Raw genomic sequence first — 21,658 nt, 5'->3', positions numbered from 1 at the left:
TAAACCTGGCTCGCAGTTAGAATATATAAGGACTTTAGATAAGCACTTAACCCCTAATAATCTCTTAATATAACCCTATACTAGTTCTAGATCACTAAACATAACTTACTATACTATATTTAAGTTTAGATACTATATATAGTAGACTCTATGCTAATAAGAAAGTATAGATAGGTAATAGTAATATAAGGTTATAAGTAGAAGGTTCTAGCTATGCGTAGGCTTAGTGGGGCTATACTTATTTTAGGTGCCTTAGCCACTTCTTTAAGGAATTTATGGCGTTATATAGCCCTACTCTATTACCACAGCCCTATTTTACTAACTCGTGCAAACTTCTAAGCTAATTAATAGCGCGTACTAACTCTTATAAACTCCTAAGCTAATAAAACGTCGCGCTACCTACTAGCCCCTAAATTCCTTTACAAAGTATCTAAGAGATTATAGGTACGCGTTTATTATAAACCGGGCCCGATCTTTAACGCGTATTAACTTTAAGTAACTATAATAGGGTTAATCTAGTAGCTACGCTATAGTTTGTAATGCAATTAAATTATAACATCCTCTATATATTCTAGTAAATTTAACTAGCTAACTAACGTATTAGGGGGTGAAGTACAGCCTTAAAGTCTAAAGACGCGTTTTTAAACCCGGTCCTGCCTAACTAGCCTTATTGACACAGCGACCGTACTCTACTACTATAACTCTATTTACTATTAAACTTTATAAGGCGCCTCTTATACCCTATTATAAACAGCTCGCCTAATTATACTATACCTATATAATATTCGTGGCGCGTTATTAGTCGGGTATGCTCTTATAGGGACTCCTATAAGCTTCTACAAACTCTTAGGCTAATTAGATAAGCTTATATAAGCTTTTAAACTAGGCTAGGTAGATACCGGGTCTAAACCGAAGAAGAAAAAGGGTACCGACCGTTAGGGTTAATGGGCGCGCTGGTTACTAAGCAGCTATAGTAAAGTTACATGCTATATTAGGGCAGTGTCTTATATAGTGCGGAAGGCGACTTTAAAGTCCAGGTTCTCTATATTTAACGTTTTGTTAAACGTATTAAAGTATAGAGGTCCCTAATAAAAGTTTTTACACCTTCCTAATTAGGAAGTTTTAAACTAACGTACGCGTAAGCATAGGTATGTATTTTATAGCCTATATAGCGTATACTAGAGTCTACCTAGCATATATTAAGGCGCGTAAATTTTAAAAATTAATTTACTAGTCTAATACTATATATATTAAAATTCCTTATTAGATCTTTAATTTATACTTAGTAAGACAATATATAAAAATATAAAAAGTAATAATAAGCATTACAGGAACACTAAAATCGAGATCCGACCCATACTGTCCTATGGGGGTTCCTTTCCGTCTCATCCTGTCCGTATGGTCAAGCTGAGAGTGAGGATCTCGTCTGTTACTGATGCAGCGGCGTTACGTTGTGGCTAGAGGACGCTTTTAAATGCGTCGTCCTTAACGCCGTTAGAACAGCAGAGTCTTCGCGGGTCTTAGCGTGCTAAGACTCGAAAACCACCATAGACAACTTATTAAGAACAGAGGAATGGTCTTAAAAACTACCTGACGTCTCTCTACCTAGACGACCGATCTAGGGCCACAAGCCAGCGCTTATATTTGCTGGCGGAAGCGATAGGTCTAAGGGGACGATAGGGCACCTCTGTACTTATTCCGCTCTAAGACTGCTATGGCAGCGAGGGCACAGGAAGAATCTTAACACCGTTAACCACATTTAGCGACGTTAATCCTCCCTTTCTACGCAGCGGCGTTAACCCTCCTCTAGGCGGCGACGTTAATTTGGAACGGACCAAGAAAGAGCTAGGGCAACCTCTCTGGGTAGCGACGTTAATCCAGAATGGACTAAGAAAGAGCTGGGGCAAACCTATGTAGGTAGGCTGGAACGGACTTAGATGCAGGTGTTAGTTAAGATGGGAGGACAACAAGTTTAGTTAGTAGGCGTAGGGGACGGTAGCTGCGCGGCGTTGAGTTATCATAGGCCCACGCCTGCAAGACACGGTCGGCCTATCGTTGCAAGAGCGTCACAGGTAACGCGAAGCAGCTGGCAACGGCTATAGGGTATAGTATATAATGGCAGCGACGGACGACTCTAGGAACCTTACCCCTTTACTAGGCTCTGACCCCTAGTGGACCTATCTTAGAGGAAGGATTAACACCTTATTAACAACACTGTCTATATAGCCCAAAAGGACGGATACACGTGTCGGTCTATCTAGGCAGGGGCAGGCTGTAGGGATAGGCTTATGGAGCAAATTAGGTGCACACGGGCAGGAACTAGTTTGGCTGGCTAGCTACTATAGAAGCGTTTGCGTGGAAAACCGTGGTAGGGAACTGGGCAAGCAGTTTGGGCAAACTTGCTATATATATAACTCTTGTAGCTCTGCAATATATATATATCCTAGCTACAGAGCAACACGCCCTCTATTCAACAGCCTAGACCTAAAAGAACACCAGATAATAGCCCTATAGGAGCTAGCGTATAACAAATAAACCCGTAAAACGTACCAACTAAAAGGATACTACCTCCTATACAAACCAAACCCGTCTACCCGCGTATGCTTCCTAATCAGCTAACGCATTAACACATAGGCCTGGAGCTATCACACTATTAGCCCTAATATAGCTAAACTATAAATAGCTATAAATAGGGGCCAAATTAGTATAATTAATGTCTACAACCCAAGCGATAATAGGCCCTAGATAACCACGTGGGGGCTACTCTAACAAACAATTAACACAGCAGAAGGCGAGATAATAGTCCTAGGGGGCTTTAATACACACTATATAGCATAGGGAGGACAGCAGGCTATAGTAGAAGCATAGGCGACTCACCTACTTAACGAACTAGAAACGCGAGGCCTTGCCCTAACCACCCTAATAGGCGAACCTACCTGGAAAAGAGGAACCTAAGAGAGCACAATTAACCTTATATTTATACACGAAGCACTAGTAGACCGGCTAGCTTTCTGCGGGCCAGAGAATATATAGGCAATAACTGCAGACCATATACCTATACGGATAACCCTTAACGTTAACGCACTAGCGCAATGAACCCGCCAGAGATACGCCATCCAGAAACTCGATTAGGAAAAATATACCCAGGAAATCACTAACAGGCTAGTAATAATACCTTAGGCAACGCTAGAGGATATCCAGAAGACTATAAGCAACTGCCTAGATAAGCACTGCCTAATAGCCCAGCCTAGTAAACACGCCTGGCGCGAATGGTTACTAGAGGCAGCGCAGATACTCACAGGCTTAAGGAGGGCGAGGCGACAGTACAGTAAGACGGGTGAGGTTTACCACCAATAGAGTTATAAAGCCCTAAAGAATAGGCTTAAGAAGATAATACGGAAGGAGAGCAGAAACAGCTAGCGCCGGTTCCTTAAGGAAATTACTTTAGACCCCACTAAGCCACACAACTAGGGACTCTGGCGAATATTAAAGTGGAGTAGGCAAGCCGCAGGGGAAACGCTAGGGGACCCCCACCTACCTGCACTACGTTAGATAGCATACAACTAGTACACAAATAATAATGGGGAAAAAATAAGAATACTAGCAGAGAGGTTCTTCCTAGGCGTAGGCCAAGCAGACTTATAGAACACTAGCAACCAAGACTACCCCCTACCCCTAGAGATAAGCCAGATAGTCTTAATAAAGGATATAAAAGAAGCTATTTGGAAGCTCCCTATAGGCAAAGCGGTAGGACTAGATAGGATCCTAAATGAGGCAATTAAGGCTGCGTTAGAAGCCTTAGCAATACCACTAGCAAATACTGCAACCACCTACCTATATAAAGGCAAACTACTAAACTGCTATAAAGTAACAACTATAGTCGTCTTAAGAAAGCCAAATAAAAAGGACTACTCTCTCCTAGGAAGCTACTAACTAATCGCCCTTAAAAATACGCTAGGAAAGCTTCTAGAAAAGATAGTTATAGAGCGTATATAAGACGCCGTAGAGGAGTAAGGACTACTACTATGGACACAAATAGGCGCAAGAAAGAAGCAATTAACCCTCTCAGCCCTCTCCCTAATTACCTCTAGCGTCTAAGTGGCGTAGCAAGCCCGCCCAGGATGTGTAGTATCTATGCTTAGCTTAGACCTAAGTAGAGCCTTTAACAACGTATCACATAAGAGACTCCTATAGATCCTAAGAAAGAAGGGTCTACTAGACTGGATAGTTAAGTTTATATAAGCCTTTCTAATAGGGCGCACCACTAAGATAGTGTTTAAGGGCTACGAAAGCGAATTAATACTAATACCTACAGGCATCCTATAGGGGTCGCCCCTATTACCAATCCTATTCTTATTCTTTATATCTAAGCTACTAGAGACATTTAAGAGCAACCAGGAAATAGTAGCCTTAGGATTTATAGACAATACAAACCTAATTATATAGGGAAACACAGCAGCAGAAAACTGTACTAGACTAAACTAGGCGCATAACAGGTGCGTTATATAGGCAAAACGGTATAGCGCTAAATTTGCACTAGATAAATACTAGCTTATCCATTTTATAAGGAAAAGGAGGGCGAATAATGACCTAGCGTCAATAGTAAGCATCTAGGGCTGCGAAGCAAAACCAGAAGCCACCCTTAAGGTCCTAGGGGTATAGGTGGACGCTAGACTAAACTGGAATACGTATATCATATAGGCGACTTATAGGGGAGTAGTAGCATTCGCAGCGATATTGCGTATCGTAGCCTTAACCTAGGGACCCTTATTTAGACGTATACGACTACTATACACAGCTATAGTAAGGCCAATAATGCTATACGGCGCCTAGATCTAGGGCATGGACCTAAAAGGCAAGCCACTAGCAAAAAGCTCCCTAGAGCTACTAGTTAAACTATAAAATTAATGCCTATATAGAATTATAGGGGCCTATAAGAGGATACTACGTGCCGCACTAGAACGCGAAGTAGTAGTACCTCCACTAGACATATATATAGACATAATTGCCATATAAAGAGCAGCTATAGTACAAGACTACCCAGTAGAGAAGGATATACGCTAAATACTTAATTGTATATAAGGAGTAAGGGCCCCCTAGAGGGGCAACACGCCTAAGCTTATAAGCTAGGAAGCCCTCCGCCTACGTACAGCAGAGAAAGAATAGGAAATATGGGAGCTACTATAACACTAAGCGGAGACCTAGCGCCACGCCGGCGGAGCGCTACCACGGCAGTAGAGGATAGGAGGCCACTAGCATAAGTGGAGATCCACTATATGCATCGCAAGATGGGCAGATATTAAGTGGAACTAATAATAGAAGAAGGCGGCAAAAGCACAGAGGGCAGCCACATGGATTACCCTATAGATAACACCAACTCTCCCCCTATATAAAGGACAGACGAAGGTAGAATCCATAGCCGCCTTCCTACTAAGGACAGAGGTCCTAGGGCTAAATGCATGGCTAGCAAGCATCTATGTCCTAAATATTACGCCATACTATACATGCGGATAGCCTATACAGTTAGTACGCTATGTACTACTTTTCTGCAACTAACGCACTATAAGAGACCAGTTATTCACTAGAGCAGGCACAAATAATATTACCCGAATGCTCTTTATAAGTAGGGGTCTATATATAGCAGCACAATAGCTTATAAGCTAAGGAGTTCTTTAGCAGTTCCAGACAGCAAATAAGATCCAGTAGGAGGACACTAAAGGATACGCCCCCTTCTAGTCCCTTAGAGACTGGACACCCCCTACCTAGTTAAAGGCGGCACGCCGGCGAATTACCAAACCCTCCTACTACCCCCTAGATCTTCTAAGACACCTTAAAAGCATAGTACGTAAGGTAAACATTATATAAAGGTATACAGGCGAGGCGAAGGCGGAGTGCGTAAGACTAGCTAAAAGGATATACCTAGGTTTTCCCCCCTAGGGGGTTTTTCCTATATATAGAAGGTAGAAGCCTGCATAGACCTAAAAAGGGACCGAATCGGGCGATAAATAGAATTAATAATAATAATAAGCATTATTATTCCCAAAACTTCCTAATTAGGAAGGTGTAAGAACTTTTATTAGGGACCTCTATAAACTATACTAAAATCCCTAATAAATTAAATATTTATCTAAATTTATTAAATATTTATCTAAATTTATTAAAATAGGGAAGTTGCATAGTTGTAAAAGATATAGCAATATATTTTTTTTTTAGTTCTATTATCTTTAATTAATTTAGATTAAGGTATATAATCTTTAGTATAAAACCTGTATCCTTATTAACGGATATATATTAAAGGTATAGGCGCTCCCGTCTTCTATAGGGATTAGCACTAGCCCTATAAATTTAGCGTAGCGTCTTGTCTTAGCTTAGCTAAGAGATGCATTATATAGATGCTTAGCGTTTTCTTAATGACTTTAGTAGATAGGAAAGCTATACGGAAATTTTATTACTAGATTAGGATTTTTTACACCATTTGCTTAAAAGGAAAAATAAAGGTTAAAGATAGGAGCGAGGAGGTTCGGGGGATTAAGTAAATACTAAAAATGAAGTACCTAATTTTAGGCGCTCGAAATATCTAAAATTAGGACCCTTTTAGAGGCTAAAAATAGCCCTTCATTTATACTTAAAACTAGATACTCGATTTTCAGAGCCTACTTAATCCCCCTCTTTCTTTCTCTCTAAGTCTAGGCAGCAGCCTTAGATATAACTTATATAAAATAGCGTAGGGCAACTTATTAAAGCGTAAGCTAGTAAGGCTTAGCGAAGCGTACCAACTAATTAAAAGCCGAGAAGCTGAGGACAAAAATAAATTCTAGTGACTCGCTATTTATAGAAGCCCTTGCGGTTCTATTCCCCTAAGGCTTTTTTCCCCCTAGGGCTCTTAATTACACCTACACTTTTAAATTCGGCGCCATTAACGTATTTTAGACCAACCCTTTCGTCTATAGTTATTATAGTAGAGTTCCTCCAGGCTTCGCGGAGCTACCTCTAGGGGCGATCTCTTATACCGCCCGAGAAAAATTAGGGGTGCGCTTGTCTTGCCCTCTTATTAGTCAATTCTTTTCGCCCTTTATTAGTTTTAAATCTTCTCGCCCTTATCGGTTAAATCTTCTCGCCCTTTTATTTAGTTAAATTTTCTCATCCTTTTATTTATTAGATTTTCTCGCCCTCTTATTTATTAAATTTTCTTTATTTTTATTTATTAAACCTTCTTACGTTCTTGTTTATCAAATCTTCTCGCCCTCTTATTTATTAAATCTTCTCGCCTTCTTATTTGTTAAATCTTCTCGCCCACTTATTAGTTAGCTTTTTACCTCTTTAGGTAAATTAACCTACTCTTCTCGGAATTTCTTCGCGCCGTACTTTATTTCGTCTTAGGTTTAGCGTCGCTTGATAAAAATCTTAACACTAAAATAATAATTTTAAATGCTTTTTTAGTTCTAGCCCCTAAGAACGGTTTAATATTACTAGTTATCTTTATAACAACCTAAAAAGGCCCAACCCTGCTTGTAAATAAAAGTTTTAGTACCTCCACTTTACGTATCTAGTAAGCCGCTATTCTTAAAGGTATGTAATTTGCCACGGTACGAAAGAGTACTTCTCTATTACAGTTTAAGCGCATAAGGGTGTGGCTAAAGTGGGTTAGCCGTCCTCCCTACTAGCGGGGGCGAGTTAAACGTATTTCCTGCTTTAATCATTCTTTGTAAATGCTGCTAATTATACTATCGCTAAACAATCTCGTAATTTATTAAAGTGCGGGCGCCTAGGGCTATATATTATAGTCCTTAAAATTAAGCGCGTAGCAAAATTATATAAACTTCAATTTTGAGGATAATTTTAGCTGTAAGCTTTAGAAGAATATTCGTGGGATATAGATATAGGATAGTATTAAGATAAATCCTTAAGGAGTACTTAGGAGTCGCATATATTATATAAGTAGAGAATTATATAATAAGAGTTATATGGTCTGAGGTCAGCCTATAGGGCTCCGTATATTTACCGTAATATTATCTCTTTAGTTTAATAACTCTAATCGAGTATATACACTGTATATAGACAGTACTTTATAAATTGACAATGAAATTATATATATATTCGTTTATTCGTTAGATTCGTTATGTAAAACCCTTATACAATTTGTATATTAAGTGCTTCCCTTACTATATAGTCTCTATAAATCGTCCTAGAACTAACCTAATTGTACTTACTATCTACACTGGTCGGCCTAATAACTAATATGTAGTACTACTTCTTAACATACCATCTAAAACTAATCTCTTTGTACCTTCTAATAATAACATATTATACCTTACTGAGATCCTTGATCTCCTTAACATTATACTATATCTATCCTTTCTTTACTCTGCCAAAATCTAAGATGGTATAACGTCTCTTATCTAGTTCTGTTGTGCAATTCTAAAACTTTCCCACGTCGGCAATTAATGCTAGCTTGCGCTTATTAAGCCTAAGGTTATTAGTCTAATTAATAGCGCTAAATAGTATTTTTATAAACCGAATACCTCTAGTATATGCTATCTATGACTACAATGGCACTTTCCGCTTAGGATACTTAATCTACTCCATCTTATTACTAGACGTGTGCTATAAGAGGTTCCTGTAAATATACTGTTAAAAGATGCTATATTTACTTTAACACTTTAAAGCGCCTATAATACGGTCCTATAGCCTAGATATTGTAATAGCCCTATTAGTATTCTTTAATAAATGGTGCTTTAAGTAGTCCTAGAAAAGAAAGTGAATAAATTCTACGGTTTTTCTGTGGCCTAAGTTAATAAGCCGTTTTGGAAAATTTAAATTAAGTATAAAGAAGTTTTTCTAACGCGAGCTAAGAAGTAAAGGGCCTCCATTAGCAGCATTTTAGTTCATCAAATATTGCTAAGCTCTTACCTTTTTATTTTAGTAAGGTTCTTGTAATAAACCCCTTAACCGCATTCCTAGTACATCTAATTAGCACTAAAATAGATAGTTTGTCGCGATAAGACCCTTTCTTACATTACCTATGCGCGCGTATTAAGTTTAGCTATGTCCACATCCACTTTAAAGTTATTAGTACTGGCGCAAATATAGAATCCCCGGCCAGAGGTATCTCGAACGTATAAATACTCTATATTTACCAGTGTGTCCAACAGTTAGCTTAGCTGCGAGCTCGAGAAAAATAGCTGACTGACTGCGTTAATTGGATCGCTCGCTGTCCGCTAACTGTTAGATAACGTACGCTAACTGTTAAGCTGTCAGCTAGCTGTCCCAATTAGGAAATTAGTATAAACTTTATAGTATTTTATTGCGGTTTTTTAGTAGCACCCCCCTATATATAAATATAAATATTATCTAATTAAAATTTAGCCCTAATTTACTTAATATAGTATTTAAATATAGCTAAATTCGTTCTATATACCTATAGAGGCTTAAAAAGGTAAGTAGAATAGTTAGTAGTAAAGGCTTTAGAGGCTCTATTTCTATATTAGATTTAATTAAATATAAAGCTCTTTTTAATATATTTTACTAAGCTAGCTTTTCTGCCTCTATAGTTAGTTTATAGCTAGTAAAATTAATATTTAAGCTTATTAACTAGGGTATAGTTTAAGCGCTACTAGAGTTAATATAGTTAATTAAACTACTAGATTATCATTTTAATAGAAAATATATAGCTATAGTTCTAATTAGCTAGAGGCTTTTATAATATAGAATTATCTTAATCCTCTAATTTAGTATTATTATTATTTAGAAAATAGGAGGAAGTAGTTAATTTATAAACCTTACGCGGTATTAAAAAGGTTAAGTAATATATATATTATAAATTTAATAAGAAAGAAGTAGAGAAAGAAACTCTACTACTTAGCTAATATATAAAAGAATTGGATTATAGTACGTAATAGAGATATTAAGGAAAATACTTTAATTATTTCCGCTTATATAAGTATTTATATACTAGGAAATATCTTAGTACGCGCCCTTATTAAAATTAATAGGTATTACTACTTATATTTTAACTAGATATTCCTTAAAGAGGTAGTAGTTACTATAAATAGGATATTCCTAACTTAAGAAGTCTTAGTTACTTATTGTTATAGAGTAAGTTATACCTTAGCTCTAGGTAGTAGAAAAGGCTCTATAATAAAATCTATAAATATCTCCTTTAAACCCTAAAGCCTAAATATTCTTCTACTACTCTACTATAATATAACTAAACTACTAGCCATTTATATAGATTATAGATAGTAATATATAAAAGCCATATTAAATGTATAACCATTAATTTTTATATTATTATAATATATAAGTATATCTAATTTTTATTTTTATTTTTTTGCGACTGTATATATAAAATAAAACAGCTTAATAGCTACCCTTTATTATACTACTATAAAGCTATTATATAACTAGCTACTTATAAATAATATAGATAGTATAGTAAAGAAACTAGATTAGAAATATAGAGCTTTAATTATATATAGTTATAATATAGTTAAGGGTAGTTAATACCTAATTCAATTAATCTTGGTAATAGTATATATACTAAAATATTTCTTAATATATAAATCCTTATATAAGCAAGAATACTATAGCTAAGCGAGAGATTTCTAGAGGTTTATTATTATTTAGTATATAATTAACTAACCGGATCTTAGCCGAAGATTTAAATATCCTTAACTTCTACTAAAAGCTATAGCTTACGACTAAATCTTACCACTAAGGCAGCGAGCTGTTAGCTAGCTGCAGTTTTATAGCTAACTAACTATCACAACTCTATAAGCTCGCTGACTGCTTACGTTATCAGCCTCTTGGCAGCGACGCTGCTAGCGACGCTAACTTTTGGACACACTGATATTTACTTTCCGGTCAAGAAATCCGTTCTTTATATCTCTTACTAAAGTGGTAGCGATTATATAGTATGCTAAAGAGAAGACACTTTCTATATATCTGGATTCGCTTTCCTAGTCTTTTTTATCGTCCCTAGCTTAAATTATGTAAAGTAAGTCAATCTAAAGGTACGATATATAAAGCTCCCTTGTTACCTTAATAGCGTCTTAAAAAGTCTGTGGTAATTTGGAGATATTAAAGCCACTTAGCTATTAGTCAATGTTATCCTTTGTTATACAGAATTCTCTCTTCTTATTATCTAAAAGTGCGCCCCATCGATAGGATAGGGCGATGTACTTTGTTCTATTTATTTCCGCGGCAAGTTTAAGGCGTAAGGAATTTGGATCATTTATATTACTAACGTAGAGAAGTCTAGTTGGTAAGAATGCCCCCACTCCAACCAAACAATTGTTATAACTGTGGGACTTATTACACCGACAAAGCTATATATAAGGTAGCGTAAAATATCTAGGTATTATTAGTAATGCCGTCCTAGATATATAAGCGTTCTTATTAGCAGTATAGGACTTGTGACGTTAGTGAAACTATCTGCTAAGTAGACGAAAATGTCTAGAAGATTCTAGTAAGGATTAGTATTTAGTAATAGCCCTGCTTAGAGCATGGCTAAAGAGACTAATTTATATTAGGATATATCTAAAGAATATAAGGCCCTATCCTTCTAAGCTTTAGCGCTAATTATCGTCTATATTGCTTTTAAATAATTTAAATATTTGCTTAATCTTCTTTAGAGTCCGGTTTTAGTATATAAAGGAGGAGAGCGTAGAACTAATAACAATTTTTAGTATTACGGAATTTAGAAAGATTAATATTGCCTTTAGCAGCTATAATAGAGTTATAGTAGGTATAATAGGTAACCGGGATAAGCTAACTAGATAGCGTGCTTAATAATAGGCTTTAAAACAAATGCGGAGTAATGGTAACGTTAAATACGTAAGTTTAAGAATCGTTCTATATACGTATAGGTCTTAGTCTAAGCGGTCGTATATAAAGGCCATTTATAGGTCTACTTACCCGCTACACTACTAAACACGACGGCATTAGCAGCAGCTTTATATGTCAATATTCGCAGGTCTACTTACCTACTACCCTACTAAATACAACGGCATTAGTAGCAGCCTCGTATATTAATATTCGCAGGTTTACTTACCCACTACACCACTAAATATAATGGCATTAGTAGCAGCCTTATATGTTGATATTCGTAGGCCTACTTATAAACTACACTACTAAATATAATAGCATTAGCAGCAGCCTTATATATTAATGTTCGCAGGTCTACTTACCTACTACCCTACTAAATGTAATGGTATTAGTAGCAGCCTCGCATGTCGATATTCGCAGGTTTACTTACCTACTACACCACTAAATATAACGATATTAGCAGCAGCCTCACATGTTAATATTCGCAGGCCTACTTATAAGCTATACTACTAAACATAATAGCATTAGTAGCAGCCTTATATATCGATATTTGTAGGTCTACTTACCTACTACACCACTAAACATGATGGCATTAGCAGCAGCTTTGCATATTAATATTCGCAGGCCTACTTATAGACTACACTACTAAATATAATGTTACGGACGCTTTAAGTACGATATTACGACTACTTGGAGAAGAGACGGAAGAAGCTAGTTGGTTGATTTAGGCACGGTCTAGGATNGAGCCGATAGAACNATNTGACGAGGAATGGTAACNNAGGTNANATGATNTGCTACGTATTNAACGAGAGGAACGAGAGGAACTTACGTACCTTACGTATAAGACGTATATCACGTACAAGAAGGATTTTATAGGAGTACGGTTGTGTATTTAAGGACCCTCAGTCCCTACCTAGATAGTTCCTTCCTTGTAGTAATTCTTAGAATACAATTAGAGTTAATCTGTTGGGCAACCACTCCACCAGTTGTTATTACGTTGTTGACTTTTGTACTTGCATTTCCTACACACCTAGCCCAATAACGAGCCCACCGTAGTTCTTGCTACAAGGTTCCGTTACATATAATAGTATTAGCAGCAGCCTTACATATTAATGTTTGTAGGTTTACTTACCTACTACCCCACTAAATATAATGGTATTAGTAGCAGCCTTATATGTCGATATTTGTAGGTCTACTTACCTACTACACTACTAAACACGACGGTATTAGCAGTAGCCTTATATATTAATATTCGCAGGCCTACTTATAAGCTACACCACTAAACATAACGGCATTAGCAGCGGCCTTGTATATCAATGTTCGTAGGTCTACTTACCCCCTATACTACTAAATATAACAGCATTAGCAGTAGCCTTATATGTCGATATTTGTAGGTCTACTTATAAACTACACTACTAAATATAACGGCATTAGCAGCAGCCTTATGTGTTAATATTTGTAGGCCTACTTATAAGCTACACCACTAAATATAATGGTATTAGCAGCAGCCTTATATATTAATGTTCGTAGGTCTACTTACCCCCTATACTACTAAATATAACGGCATTAGTAGTAGCCTCGTATGTCAATATTCGCAGGTTTACTTACCCCCTACACTACTAAACATAACGGCATTAGCAGCAGCCTTATATATTGATATTTGTAGGTCTACTTATAGCCTATACTACTAAACACGACAGCATTAGCAGTAGCCTTATATATCGATCTTTATAGGGCTACTTATAAGCTATACCACTAAATATAATAGTATTAGTAGCAGCCTTATATGCCGATATTTGCAGGTCTACTTATAGACTACACCACTAAATATAATAGTGTATAATTACAGCACCTGCTGTACTAACCGCGTACGCGTTTACGCGTCCAGTGCACCAACCACTCGCTTACGCGTTTGGTGCACTTATAAAGCACTAACTAATTAGGGGGGAGGCGCATCAGTATATAGACCACGTAGTCTGCTTTATATAATCGACAGTTACCATCCAAACAAGTATACGATACTACATGTATTTCGTGCCCGTGGATACAACTTACTCGTGCTATTAAGTTAGTACGAACACTGATTAGTGAGCGCGCACAGATCAGCAATCACTTGATACCTCCCCCCGAGCGATATATACGATAGCGACTACCCGTTTAAACTTCTAGTACAACCTACTGGAAGGTCGGAAGTCGGGAATTACGGACTTATCTCTAACTCTATATACTTATTTAAGTCTTAGTACGGTTTACTAGAAGTTATAAACGCGAATACAGACCTATACAGAACCCCTATCCTTAACCCCCTTAAACCTTAAACCTCTTCGGACCTTTTACGGAAAACCCTTACCCTTCTACAAACCATTACGGACCCATTAATCGATTTTACGGACCGTTATAAGACCTCCCCCACCCGTTACAAGCTGCTACCACCCGCTATGCACTACACTACACTATAGTATAGCAGACATTAGCAAGCAAGTCAGTAAAGGTTAAAAGAAGTAGAGATAAGGAGTCAACGTTACGTCTACAAACGACGTTAACGACTATATTAGTTTCAAAATCCTTAAATATAAACACTTTAAGCTTATAAATAACGACCTATAGGAGCAATACCAGGAAGACTTTACGGACTTTACGGAAGCTATTCTTAAGACCTATAACCCTATTACTATCCGTAAACTACAAACCCTTTTATATAACTAAGGTATATAGGTTAAAAGAAATAAACGAGTTACTATTGTATAGTCCTTATACAACACAATATATAAGAAGGACCAAACGGAATAGACTAAAGAGGAAATCCTAGACCAGTTCTAAGAAACTAAGGAACTCTTTACTTCTTTTAAACTTAATATAATCGCTAGCCTTATACCTAACCCACTTAACCAAATTTGTCTTACAAACCTAAGCGGCTTTAGACTTAACCTTATTAGCTAAAATACATCCTACTCTTAAGTTATAAATTACAATACCCCTATAAACTAAAATACAGACCAAACTACCTCTACTATTTAAGTCATAGACCCGTAAGCCACATATCCGCAAGCTACAGATCCGCAAGTTATAGATTCGCAACCCACCTAAGTAAAGACCTATAGTAAGAAGCTAGCTAACCTAGCTAAGCTCTATACTAACGAATCTAAGTATAGCGGTAAAAATAATAATTTTAACTTTAAACTAACCATCTTTACGGACCTCTACCAGAAGGCCAACATTCCTAAATAAGAGTTCAGCCAAGCCTACTCTACTATGCTGCGCGGCCTAGCACTTAACCACTACTACACTAACCTTAAGAGTAACCCCCTTAGTGTCCCCTTTAATAAGCTATATAAAGCTACTTATAATTACTTTAAAGGACCGGAATATAGGCGTAATATCCTTACCTAATAGAATATAACTAAGCTACAGACCGTAATCAACAAGAACACTAAAAAATCGACTATAGAGTGCCTGCAAATTCTCATTAAAGACCTCCAGCACCTATAGCACGGCCTTAACGCTAAGCTTTAAATAGATAACTTCCTGTATAATAAACTTATTACAGCCTGCTAGGAAGTAGAGCCCTATAAGTATACCTATTACAAGCCTACAGATACCTTAGCTAGCCTCATTAATAATCTACGCTCCTTTATTATAACCTATAAAGTCTTAAACCCACCAGGCAGCACTTAAGCCTTTATTACAGATATTTAATATCCATAAACAGACTTAGACGTCTACTTTACGGACCACCGCTACCGCTAGTAGCACCCATACTAACCAAGTCCTACCTATAACCCCCGCAGCAACCCCTATATAAAAGTATACCCCCACAAATAAACAAGCCAGAAATACTTCGTGTGTAGTAAAGAAGGATATTAGTTTATAAGGCATACCCAGGAAGAACATAACAGGTCTAAAAAGAAATTTAATAAACGGATTAGCCAGTTTATCTTAGAATATAAAGGAAAGGAAGAAGAGGAGCCCCTAATAAGTTAATAGAAGCCCTTATAATTAACTTTAACCTAAATAACTAGGAATAGAAGACCCCAGAGACGTTCCTAACTACTTTTAGACCTTTTACGGACAGCTAAGCCTTTAATATTACGACCATATTAGCCAACCATTCCTTTATACACTCAGTTACGCCCAAAAACTATTCTATAAGCACCCCTGTTATAAACATTATAGATTATAAGCAGGACCCATTTACATATATTACTACAGAACGCTATACCCCCAAGGAATTCTACGGTGTTATAATCGACATAGGCGCCTCTAAGAAGTCTACTACAGGCTACGGACAATACCTCGTATATAGGACCACCGCAAATAACAATACGGACATTAATATTACGCAAACTAGGGCCATAAACGTCTAATTCGGCATTAGCTTAACTGCATTAATTAGATTAGTTATAGTTAAGACCCTAATTAGCCTAGTTAACTTCCATATAATAAAAGCAGACACCCCTTTCTTACTTTACCTTACGGACATAGACAGGTTATAAGTTTACTATAACAATATTACGGACACCTTAATTAGCCCCGCAACTGCCCCAGAAAGCAAGCATATTACCCTACCAATTACACAACAATTTAGACACCCGTTCCTTATATAGGGAGAGACTTTACAAACCTACATTTAGGAATCTTTTAACTATAACCCGTGCTACCTTACCAGTACAGAGATCTACCGTCTACACCGCCGTTTCGGCTACCTATTAGCCGAAAAGCTATATAGAGTCCTTAAACGCTCTAGACACAACGACGTCAACAGGAAGGCAGTTAATTACCTAACTAAATACTACTCCTTTTACCAGAAATACGGACGTTCCCTAGGCCGATTCAAGTTCACCCTTTATAAGGACCTTAACTTTAACCACTTAGTGTATATAGACATTATATACATTAACGGCAGCCTAGTATTATATATAATTAACAAAGCAACCCGCTACTAAGCCACCTATTAGTTACAAAATATATCCACAAAGTATACTTAGGATATTTTACGGACCTGCTGGATTAATATATACGTTAGACCTCCTAAGTATATTATCTACAACGCCGGTAGGAACTTCATTAGTAAGGAATTCTAGCAGTATGCTATAGCCATAGCTATATTAACAAAAGCTATTCTAGTTAAGGCGTATTAGTCCGTTAGGCTTATTAAGTAAGCTCACCTAGCTCTATAGAGAGCTTATTAAATTATTATGGACGAATATAAGGACATCTAAAAGGAACTGGCTCTACAGATAGCCGTAAAAGCTATTAATAACACCACAGGCCCAAATAGACTAGTACCTACCCTCTTAGTCTACGGAGCCTACCCAAGGATAAGTAACCTAGATCCTCCTACCCCATCTATTACGGAATAAGCAGCTATAATACGGAAGGCAATAGCTAAGATAGTTAAGCTACGGGCCAAACAAACTGTTAATAACGCCCTACACCACCACAACGGACCTAACACGACCTTAGTACACGACCTCCCGCTTAACTCTAAAGTCCTTATATAACGTAAAAGCGGTAAGTAGACCAGACCCTACTGTTTACTGGCCGTAGAAAACGAGACGTGCTGCGTATAACTTCCTAGTAGGCCAACTAGGTTTAGAAGCACATCCATAAAACCCTACTTTCGGCCCAAAAACACCTATGACGTTAAGCCAGATAAACTAGAAATAACCGCCAAACCAGACGAACTAGAAGCAACCGCCGAATTAAATAAACTAGAAGCACCCTTACCTACCCTAGAAGTCCCCTAGAAACCCACTAAACCTACTATACTAACTATAAAGCGCGGTTAAGGACGCCCCCAAAAGCACTCTATAACTAAGAACACTATAATAAAGATTTACCTAACCTCCGTAGGAATATCCGCAAAGCAATATCCGCCTATAAATATATTAGTTCTAATACAGGAAACCCCGCTTACGGACTTACAACGTAAAGAGATTAACGGACTACTTAAAAAGGGCGTCTTTACAATTATAACAGAAAGAGATATTCCGCAAGGCGTCCGTATATTTAACTTACGCTTTATTAATAAAATTAAGTACCCTAGTACTAATAGAGCTTTTAAAAAATTAAGGCTTATTATACAAGCCTATAACGACCAAGGAAAGGACTTAGTCCTTATATAATCGCCCACGATTTAACAAGTCAGCTAATAGATTATACTTACACTTATACCCAGCCTACAGCAAAGCAAACCCGTAGCTCTTTACCTACGGGATATCTCGCAAGCCTACGTATAGTCTAATACCTACCTAAACAGGGATATCTTTATACAACCACCCCACGAGCTCAACCTACAACTAGGAACAATTCTACGGGTCGTAAAACCCCTATACGGAGTACCAGAAGCTGGAAACTATTAGTTTAAGACATACCACTAGCATCACATCAGTAAGCTCAAAATGGAACAGTTAACCTACGACCCCTACCTCCTATACAGCCTATTAAACGGCCTTAGTATTATTAAACTTTAAACAGACAATACCCTATTCCTAGCAGACTAGACCTTTACGGACGCTAAAGAAACTAAACTATAAAAGGCCAAGTTCCTAGCAAAGCCGTAAAAGCAGTTAACTAAGCAGAATCCGATCAAGTTTAATGGAGGCCTAATTATATAAAAGGGCAACCTAATTAAGCTAACTTAGGAACGCCAAGCTTAAAACCTAAAGCTTATTACAGCAAAGCCTATAGACCTCACCAGTTCCCGTAGAGAGACCCGTAAGACCGTAAATATAAAGGACTAATACGCTACACAGCGTGTAAGAGGCGCCTATATTACCACAGTCTGCCAACCCAAATCTACCTACAACTTATTCTTTACGGCCTAGGCAGTAGATCTATAAGAAGAAAATGTTAAGCAGCTTAATAAGCGCATCTAGTGGCAAATTGATAATGCAGTAAAGGGACTTACCTTTATACCACTAGACCTAAAATTCCTTAGCCTACTAGTATTTACAGACGCCTCCTTTACTAATAACAGGGACCTATTATCACAAATCGGCTTTATACTTATACTTACGGACCGTAATTAGGACGCAAATATCCTATACTAGTCCTCAATCAAATACAAATAAGTAACCCGCAGTGTACTAGCTTCCGAACTATACGCACTAGGTTATAGCTTTAATATAGCAGCCGCAATTAAATCAACAATCCAAAAGATCCTATAGCTGGAGCGGTTACCCCTAGTTCTATACACCAATTCAAAGTCCCTCTACGACTGCCTAGTTAAACTAGGTACGATATAAGAGAAGAGGCTTATGGTCGACCTAATGTGCCTACATCAGGCCTATAAACGATGTGAGATTACGGAGGTCAAATGGATTAGCGGCGGAAATAACCCAGTAGACGCTATGACTAAGGCAAAGCTGTATTAAGCCCTTAAAACCCTAATTAACACGAATAAGCTTAACCTAAAAGTTATAGAATAGGTAGAACGGGACTAACGGAGCACTTACGGTATGTCTACGGCCCGTTAGAAGGCCGTACGGCTCGTTATACGGTACAGGTAGAAAACGGTGGAAAGCTACGGTGGAACTTGGTGGACTTACATAACCTACCGAATTTTATAGGGTAGTTAAATTAACCAATCACGATTTTCCATCCCCGGGATGGAAAATCGCCATTGGCTCGCTTAGCACTAGCGCCTTGGCGGCCCTTAAGGATCCAACTTACAACCCGTTTGGAAAGCAGCCTAAACGACACCTCAGGGGAAATTTCCTATGTATTTTCTTTTGTGTTTTACGGTTCTATTAAAGCAATTACGGAGGCTGTACATAGGTAGTTTCATTTTTCAAGTACCGCCAGTATATAATTATAGCACCTGCTGTACTAACCGCGTACGCGTTTACGCGTCTAGTGCACCAACCACTCACTTACGCGTCTGGTGCACTTATGAAGCACTAACTAATCAGGGGGGAGGCGCATCAGTATATAGACCACGTAGTCTGCTTCATATAATCAACAGTTACCATCCAAACAAGCATACGATACTACATGTATTTCGTGCCCGTGGATACGACTCACTTGTGCTATTAAGTTAGTACGAACAAATAGTATTAGCAGCGACCTTATATATTAATATTCGTAGGCCTACTTATAGCCTATACTACTAAATATAATAGCATTAGCAGCGGCTTTATATATCAATATTTGTAGGCCTACTTATAAGCTACACCACTAAATATAACGGCATTAGTAGCAGCCTTATATGTTGATATTTATAGGCCTACTTATAACCTACCGCACTAAATATAACGGCATTAACAGCGGCCTTATATGTTGATATTCGTAGGCCTACTTACCCCCTATACCACTAAATATAACAGTATTAATAGCAGCCTTATATATTAATATTTACAGGTCTACTTATAGACTATACTACTAAATATAACGGTATTAGCAGCAGCCTTATATGTCGATATTTATAGACCTACTTATAACCTACACTACTAAATATAACAGCATTAGCAGTAACCTCGCATATTAATGTTCGCAGGTCTACTTATAACCTATACCACCAAATATAATGGCATTAGTAGCGGCCTCGTATATCAATATTCGCAGGTCTACTTATAAGCTATACTACTAAACATAACGGCATTAGCAGCGGCCTTATATATTGATATTTGTAGGCCTACTTATAACCTACACTACTAAATATAATAGTATTAGTAGTAGCCTCGCATGTTAATATTTATAGGCCTACTTATAAGCTATACTACTAAATATAATAGTATTAGCAGCGGCCTTATATGTCGATATTCGTAGGTCTACTTATAAACTATACTACTAAATATAATAGCATTAGCAGCGGCCTTATATATCGATATTTATAGGTTTACTTATAAGCTACACCACTAAATATAATAGTATTAGCAGCGGCCTTATATGTTGATATTCGCAGGTCTACTTATAGACTACACTACTAAATATAACGGCATTAGTAGTAGCCTTATATATTAATCTTTACAGGTCTACTTATAAGCTACACCACTAAATATAATAGTATTAGTAGTAGCCTCGTATATTAATATTTGTAGGCCTACTTACCCTCTACCCCACTAAATATAATAGCATTAGCAGCAGCCTCGTATGTTAATATTCGCAGGTCTACTTATAAGCTATACTACTAAATATAACGGTATTAGCAGCAGCCTTATATGTTAATATTTATAGGTCTACTTATAACCTACACTACTAAATATAACGGTATTAGCAGCAGCCTTATATATTAATATTCGCAGGTCTACTTATAGCCTACACTACTAAATATAACGGTATTAGCAGCAGCCTCGCATATTAATATTCGTAGGCCTATTTATAAGCTATACCACTAAACATAATAGCATTAGCAGCAGCCTCGCATATTGATATTTACAGGTCTACTTACCTACTACCCCACTAAATATAACGGCATTAGCAGCGGCCTCGCATATTAATGTTCGTAGGTCTACTTATAAGCTATACTACTAAATATAATAGTATTAGCAGCGGCCTCGTATATTAATATTCGTAGGTCTACTTATAGACTACACCACTAAATATAACGGCATTAGCAGCAGCCTTATATGTCAATCTTTATAGGTTTACTTATAACCTATACTACTAAACATAATGGCATTAGTAGTAGCCTTGTATATTAATATTTGCAGGTCTATTTACCCACTACCCTACTAAATATAACGGCATTAGCAGCGGCCTTATATGTCGATATTTGTAGGTCTACTTACCTCCTATACTAATAAATATAATGGTATTAGCAGCAGCCTTATATGTTAATATTCGCAGGCCTACTTACCCCCTATATTACTAAACATAACGGCATTAGCAG

This window comes from Cenococcum geophilum (genome assembly GCF_001692895.1).
Source record: "Cenococcum geophilum 1.58 unplaced genomic scaffold K441scaffold_28, whole genome shotgun sequence".
NCBI lineage: Eukaryota > Fungi > Ascomycota > Dothideomycetes > Gloniales > Gloniaceae > Cenococcum > Cenococcum geophilum.
The sequence above is the reverse complement of the archived record's forward strand: the minus strand, read 5'-3'. Positions refer to the sequence as shown.